The sequence below is a fragment of the Halichoerus grypus genome, chromosome 13 (genome assembly GCF_964656455.1).
Source record: "Halichoerus grypus chromosome 13, mHalGry1.hap1.1, whole genome shotgun sequence".
NCBI classification, from domain to species: domain Eukaryota; kingdom Metazoa; phylum Chordata; class Mammalia; order Carnivora; family Phocidae; genus Halichoerus; species Halichoerus grypus.
In genome coordinates, this window is record NC_135724.1 from 23,186,520 (window position 1) to 23,194,652 (window position 8,133).

Genomic DNA, 8,133 nt, shown 5'->3' on the forward strand with positions numbered 1-8,133 from the left:
CCTTCTTTAGTTTTCTCATTTTCTCTTTTATCAATTTTTACTATTTTATATATATTATGTGATATCTGCCACAGCTTATCTTTGTGTTAACTTTTAGTTAGCTTAACTCTTTAGTTAGCTAATTAAACTCTCCCTTCCTTTCTCAACATTTCGGTGCCTATATGTCACTTTTTCTGACTGTACTTATTCGTGATAACTACTCCTTTATAGTGAGACTTTTAAGCCAGTTCGACATAAATTTGGGGATCAATTCTGCTGATTTCTCTTTTATTTTGAAACCAGAAATTTCTTATTGAAATGGTCTTTCCTTTTGGGTTTTCAACTAACTTTCTGTTTATATTTGATAATTCCATCTAAATATTCTTCCTTTCCGGGCGCCTGGGTGGCTCAGTTGGTTAAGCGACTGCCTTCGGCTCAGGTCATGATCCTGGAGTCCCGGGATCGAGTCCCGCATCGGGCTCCCTGCTTGGCAGGGAGTCTGCTTCTCCCTCTGACCCTCCTCCCTCTCATGTGCTGTCTCTCTCATTCTCTCTCTCTCAAATAAATAAATAAAATCTTAAAAAATAAATAAATAAATAAATAAATATTCTTCCTTTCCAATCTGCCTGTCTTTTGTTTCTTTCTCTTGCTTTATTGCTCTGGTTGAAACCCCCCGTACTATGCCGAACAAGAACATGAAGAGTAGCTATCTTTGCCTTGTTCTCAATCTTAGGGGAAAAGCATTCAGTCTTTCACCATTAAGTATAATGTTAGCTATAGGTTTTTTGGTAGATTTTCTTTATCAGGTTGAGGAATTGTCCCATTATGCCTAGGTTTCTAAGAGTTTTTATCACAAATGGGTATTGAATTCTGTGATATGCTTTTTATGCATCAATTGAGAGGATAATAAGATTTTTATTTAGACTGTTGATATGGCAGAGTACATTTATTGGCTTTTTAACTGAGATAATTAACATACAACATAATGCACATATTTAAAGCATACAATTCCACGGCTTTTAATATATTCCCAAGATTTTAAACCATCACCACTAATTCCAAAATATTTCATCAACCCAAAAAGAAACTCCATACCCTTCAGCAGTCACCACCTTTCTCCTCACTCCCTAGTCCTTGGCAGCCACTAATCTGCTTTCTGATTTTACGTATTTGTCTATTCTGGATATTCATATAAATGGAATCATACAATACGTGGCCTTTTGTGAGTGACTCCTTTCACATAATGTTTTCAAGGCTCATCTGTGCTGTAGCATGTATCAGTACTTCATTCATTTTTATGGCTGAATAATATTCTATTGGATGGATATAGCATATTTTGTTTATCCATTGACCGGTTGATAATATTTGGGTTGTTTCCACTTTTTGGTCATTATGAATAATGCTGCAACGAACATTCCTGGCAAGTTTTTCTATGAACATGTGTTTTCCATTGATGAACTTTTAAATATTGAACTAGCTTTAAATACCTGAAGTAAATTCCACTTGCTGGTGACGTACGTATGCTTCTTTTTATATGTTGCTAGGTTTGATTTGATAAAATGTTAGAGATTTTTGTGTCTATATTCATGAGATTTTGGTCTGTAGTTTTATTTTGTTTTCCTTGCATTGTCTTTGTCTGGCTTTAGTATCTGTGCTGCCATCATAAAATGACTGTGAAGGGGCACCTGGGTGGCTCAGTGGTTAAGCGTCTGCCTTCGGCTCAGGTCATGATCCCAGGGTCCTGGGATCGAGCCCCGCGTTAGGCTCCCCACTCGGCAGGAAGCCTGCTTCTCCCTCTCCCACTCCTCCTGCTTGTGTTCCTGTTCTTGCTATCTCTCTCTCTGTCAAATAAATAAATAAAATCTTTAAAAAATAAATAAATAAATAAAATAAATAAAATAAAATGACTGTGAAGTATTCCTTCCTCTTCAATTTTTTGGAAAAGACTGTATAAAATTGGTCTTAAGTCCTCTTTAAACATTTAGTAGAATTCTCCAGTGAAACCATCTGGTCGTGGAGATTTCTTTTTCAGGAGCTTTTTGATTACAAATTCAATTTTCTTACCAAGACACCGACTCTTAACTATAGAGAATAAACTGATGGATAGTGGCGGGGAGGTGGGTGGAGGGATGGGTTAAATAGGTGATGGGGGTGGGTGGCGCCTGGGTGGCTCAGTCGTTAAGCTTCTGCCTTCGGCTCAGGTCATGATCCCAGGGTCCTGGGATCGAGCACCGCATCGGGCTCCCTGCTCCGGGGGAAGCCTGCTTCTACCTCTCCCACTCCCCCTGCTTGTGTTCCCTCTCTCACTGTGTGTGTGTGTGTGTGTGTGTGTCTCTCTCTCTCTGTCAAATAAACAAATAAATAAATCTTTAAAAAAAATAGGTGATGGGGATTAAGGACTGCACTTGTCATGATGAGCACTGGGTGTTGCATGGAACTATTGAATCACTAATTTGTACATCTGAAACTAATATTACACTGTATGTTAACTGGAATTTAAATAAAAACTAAAAAAAGTTCCTTTTTCTTAATTATTACAGGATATTCAAAATGTCTATTTCATGTTGGTTAGTAGCTTGTGATTTTTGAGTAGTTGGTTCATTTCTTTTAAGTTGTCAAATTTATGAACATAACAATGTTTGTAGTATTCTCCTTTTATTCTCGTAATGGCTGCAGGATCTGTAGTGGTATCCACTGTTTCATGACTAATATTGGTGACCTGTGTCTTCTCTCTTATCTTTGTCAGTCTTACTAAAGGTGTATCAATTTTATTCGGGTTTATTTTGCTCTTTTTTTTTTCTTAGATAGGCACTTAGATTACTGATTTGAGACCTTTCCTCTTTTCTAACAAATGCATTTCATACCATAAATTACTCTCAGCTCTGCTTCAGCTGGGTCCCACAAATTTTGATGTATTTTATTTTCATTTTCATTTCATTCAATGTATTTTTTAAAATTTCCCTTGAGACTTTCTCATTGATCCATGAATTATTTAGAAGTGTGTCATATAATTTCCATGTATTTCAAAAATTTTTTGTTCTCTTTCTGTTATTAATTTCTAGTCTGATTCTATTATGGTCAGAGAGCATACTCTATATGATTTCAATTCTTCTAAATTTGTTGAGATTTGTTTCACAGCTCAGGATACAGTCTATGTAAATGAAAGATGCATAGGCAGTTGACAAAAATGTATATTCTGCTGTTGCTGGGTAGAATACTCTATAAATATCAATTAGATCCCTCTTGGCTGTTAGTATTATTTAGTTCTTCTACATTTTTTCTGACTTTTTTTGTCTAACAGTTTTAGCAATTGCTCAAAAATGGGTGTTGAAGGCCCCAGATATAATTGTGGATTTTCTAATTCTCCTTTCAGCTTTATCTGGTTTTTTGTTTTGCATATATTTTGAAGCTCTAGTGTTTGGTGCATGCAGTTTGAGGATTGCTGTGTCACTTAGTGGATTGTTCCTTGTGTAAATAAATATTATCAGATTCCAGGGGCACCTGGTTAGCTCAGTCGGTTAGGCGTCTGAGTCTTGGTTTCAACTCAGGTCATGATCTTGGGGTCATGGGATGGAGCCCTGTGTCGGGCTCCATGCTTTTCATGGAGCCTGCTTGGGGTTTTCTCCCTCCCCACCCCCAGCTCATGCTCTCTCTCTCTCTCTAAAGCAAATAAAATCTTAAATATATATATATTATTAGGTTCCATGCTACATGGGAACATCCCAGGCAGTTTGTGACCAAAGCAAATTCAAACCAAATATTGTTGAAGGGCAAACAGGTTTAAAAACATTTTTAATACACTTTATTTTTTAAAACAGTTTTAGATTACCACAAAACTGAGCAGAAAGTACAGAGTTCCCATATATGCCCTGACTCTACACACATACAGCTTCCCCCTCTATTATCCTGCACCAGAGTGGTACATTTGTTATGACTGATGAACCTGCATTGACACATCATTACCACCCACAGCCTATATAGTTCACATTAGAGTTCACTCTTGGTAGTGTATATTTTATGGGTCTTGATGAATGTATGATGACATATATCCACTATCACAGTTACATACAGAATAGTTTCACAAAATCCTCTGTGCTTCTCCTATTTATCTCTCCCTTCCCCTGAACCCCTGGTACCACTGATCATTCTACTATCTCTTTACAAACCAGACGTCTTTAATCTGGTATAGTAGTTAAAATAGGTTAACTGCTGTAATAAATGTACACAAAAATATATAATATTTCAAACTCAACAAAAATATTTTTCCTCTCACATAAGCCTTATATCTTACCTCTCACACACTTATATCTGATTGGAGGGCGCCTCTCCTCCACATGGTGATCCAGACTCCTTTCATCTTGTGGCTTGGACATCTTTAACATGTGGCTTCTATGGGCATCATACTCATCTACATCACAGATGGGAAAGGAATGCAGAAGATAATGTGAGGGATTTTTAAGGGTTTGATCTGGAAATGGTGTAAAACTCAGTCTTACAGCTACTCCCAACTGCAGTGGAGGCCAGGAAATGTAGGCTAGCTATGTGCTCAGGAAGAAGAGAAAACTGGCTTAGTGACCATCTCGCCAGTCTGTGTTCAGCTCTACAGAAAACGAAAGGGGTCCATGGATAGACTTCAGGAGGTTGTATAAGCGTTCAGAAGATATATGCAAAATGTTGCCTTCAACTGCGTTTTCCTAGGGTAAGGGAAAGACTGACCATATCAATTAGGAGAGCATGGTGGGAGAAGCTGAATTTAAGCTGAGGCTTAACAATAGGTAGAGAGAGAAGAGGTTGGCATAGAAGGCAAGGGGAATCTGGGCACGAAAACATCACAAGCAGAGGCACAAAGATGGGAGATTATAATGTGTGTTTGAAAAATGGCCCAAAGCTCAGACTAGCTGAAGGACTGAGTCAGCAGGTTGACACTGGCTCATCCACGTGCCAGGACGTATAGTAGACACTGGCTGTATGAGGGTGCGAACACAGGAAGAGGGACGCTTGAACAACTAGACGTGGATAATACTGCTACAGACATGGAGGATGCAATGAGACCCTGCTGCAAGGACACTTGCCTTACCCCTAGAAGATTAGTGGAAGTGATATACAAGCTGAGCCGTGAAGGACAAGTGGGTGTTTGCTAAGAGTGGGCAGAGGAGAACTGTATTCCAGGCCTGAAAGCATAATAAAGTATGTACAATATACCCAGGAATGGCTGCTGGAAGGCCTCTGTGGAAGAGGCAAAGAATGCAAGAGGAAGAATGGCATGAAATCAGGCTAAAGCGGAAGGCAGGACTCAGATACAGAAGACCTTGTAAATTATGTTAACAAATTGGGGTGTTATTCTAAGGACAACAAGGATTTTAAGCAGGGCAGTGGAAGGCATAAACCTGAATTACAGTCATTTCAGCAGCATGGAAAATGAATTGGAGGAGAGCAAGCCTGGATATAAGAATACAGTTTGGGGACTACTGGGATAGTTCATGATATAAATGATGGTGGCCTTGACTATGGGAATGGTGGTAAAAATGCAGAATGATAGATGGACTTGAGAGTTGAGAGGTATAACCCCCAGGACTTGGTCTTTACTAGGTTTGCAGGTTAAAGAAGTCAAGAATGTCTACCAGGCTTTTGGTCATAGGAACTGAGTAGATAGTGGTGATATTGAATACTAAGCTAAAAAGTGGATTTTTTTAAAAAATGAACATCCTTACATTTATTTTTTAAGGTTTATTTATTTTTATTTTAGAGAGAGCAAGGGGGAAGGGGAGAGGGAGAGAGAGAATCCTAAGCAGTCTCCACACCTTGCCTGACTCGAGGCTCAATCTCAGGACCCTAAGATCATGACCTGAGCCGAAATCAAGAATTGATGCTTAAATGACTGAGCCCCCCAGCACCCTGGGAGAGAGCGCTTTAGGAGCCCTCAGTGGTGTCAAATCCTGCCAGGAAAAGGTTAAGTTGAATAAGGATAAGCAGTGCTCATGGGATTCAGTGACAAGATGAGGATAATTTCAAGGAAGCAGCCAGAGCCCATGGGTGCACTGCAGTGTGCCCTAAAGAAGGGGAGCAGATAGCTATTGGAGCAGTGGATTTGGAGAAGAAAGTGGTGATAGGAGAAGATAGTGGTAATAAATAAAATATTTTATTTATTTATTTATTTGTCAGATATATATATATAGAGAGAGAGAGAGAGAGAGAGCACAAGCAGGGGGGCAGCAGGCAGAGGGAGAAGCAGGCTCCCCGCTGAGCAAGAAACCTGATGCAGGGCTCCATCCCAGGACCCTGGGATCATGACCTGAGGCAAAGACAGACACTTAACCGACTGAGCCACCCAGGCACCCCTAATAATCTGTTTACTTGCTAGGACCAACATCTTTGTTAAGCTTTGTTTAATTTGCAGTTGTTCCAACCTTAAAATCATTACAATTAGACAGGTTTAAAAAGCTAGTTCAGCAGTCAGCCTGTGAGTTGATAAAATGTAGCCAACTCTGTAGTTTTCTTTTTGTCCTGAGATCCCTAAAGCAACTCTTTTGCGCCAGTGTATCTACCTACATCATAAACAGCTGCAGAGGAATGAAAGAGAAACCCTACCCAGGTACAAATTAGGGTGTTGTGTGGCTGGGGTAGAAAAGATGGTGTTGTTAAATGAATTTAAATGAAGGAATCCCAAGCATATATTTAGAGCAAAAGCAAATCTTAAATTTGCTTCATAAACAAAATTTAATACAAGACAAATTAAGACCCAAATGGGAAGGACCGTGGGCTTCAATATCTCCTACCTTGTTCATAAATCACAGAATTGAGCAAGTATAAATTAATGCATGAATATATACATTTGTGTATGGGAACTTATGAAACCTCATTTATTATGTGAGAATGAAGCAGAAAGCAATTTTTATATTAGGAACACCTGGGTTAAACCATTTAGCATTTTTAAAAACCTTAGCCGAATGGGTCTCTATTCTTTACATCTCTCCCTCTCAAAAGAAAAATGGTGAACTATCACTCCCACTCTTCCTTTGGTCCTTGGGACCAAGATGTGAGCATTAAATGACAAATCATGAAAAGAGATGGCAAAATGAATTTCTCAGAATTTCCTCCCAATGACCAGTGTATCCTGGGAGGGCCACTGCATGTTTTGATTTTCTCCCTTGATGAGATTTGCTTTGCTAGAAGATCTACCCTTCAAATAATGGTTATTGTTTAAACTGAAATATCAGACAGCAAACATACAGTATTTGTATATTCTATAAGTAAATGTTGTTATACAAGCTATTCACTGGTACATTAAAAGTTTCAGTACCTTTGTTAAGATGTTGTGAAATAATATGTCCTTGGGGCATATCACAGAAAGGGTGTAGATGTAGTAAATCAGTGAAAATTGTACCTAATTGGGAAGGTAGGGGAGAAAAAGATCATTTTTCAGTAGAGTTAATAGCAAATTCCTTCTGTAAACCCAAAAGCACACCCTAGATCAGTGTTCTCAACCCTAGCTGAGCTTCAGAACAACCTGTGTGGCTTTTTAAAAACATGTCCAGGTTCCCACTCCAAATTTCCCACTAAATCCAAATATCCAGAGTTTGCCTCTCCTTGCTCTGCATTTAGCTTTTTTTTAAAGCCCTTCTTGACTTTGCTGTCAGGGTTGAAATCCCTGCTCCGGAGCTTGTATCTACAAATAAGTTGTTAGAGAAGCAACACACAGGTTTATATGAGGTCTAGGGAAACCTTGGAATAACAGGGAAGTTGTAGTGTTAGCGAAAATTCTCTAGGCCTTTGATTGAAGAGGTGAAGTAAATTGAAATAAGGATTCTGCACCTCACTGTAAAGCCACAAACTAGAGAAAGAGAAGACATCGTTTAGCTTCCTCTTGAACTACTGGCTTTGTAACATTCTAGACAATTTAGGAGAGTGGGCGCTCAGTTAAAATTCACTCATGAATTTGAGGCAGCAAGATATAATAAATAAATCCAATATAAAAAGGTCCCAAGTTATAACTCAAAAATCAAGAGGTCTAGAGCTGCTTGAAATATGTACTTGAGTACTTGAAATATGTACTTGAGTACTTGAAATATGGCTGGTGTGAAGCGAACTGAATTGAGATATGCTGAGTTTAAGTGTAAAATACACACCATTTCCAAAGACTGAAAAAACTATAAA

The 8,133-nt window shown here is 38.7% G+C and overlaps 1 protein-coding gene across 5 annotated transcripts in view; it reads right to left on the reverse strand.

Moving 5' to 3' along the window:
* The window catches only part of LOC118518185 (uncharacterized), a 287,064-nt gene that overhangs the window by 276,938 nt on the left and 1,993 nt on the right, over nt 1–8,133 (reverse strand). For all 5 annotated transcript variants that reach the window (XR_013443298.1, XR_013443299.1, XR_013443300.1 and 2 more), the window contains exons 2-3: nt 7,280–7,363; nt 4,271–4,387 (exon numbers count right to left, since the gene is read on the reverse strand). The gene's annotated coding sequence lies outside the window, so the exon portion shown is untranslated. The remainder of the gene's footprint in view (nt 1–4,270; nt 4,388–7,279; nt 7,364–8,133) is intronic.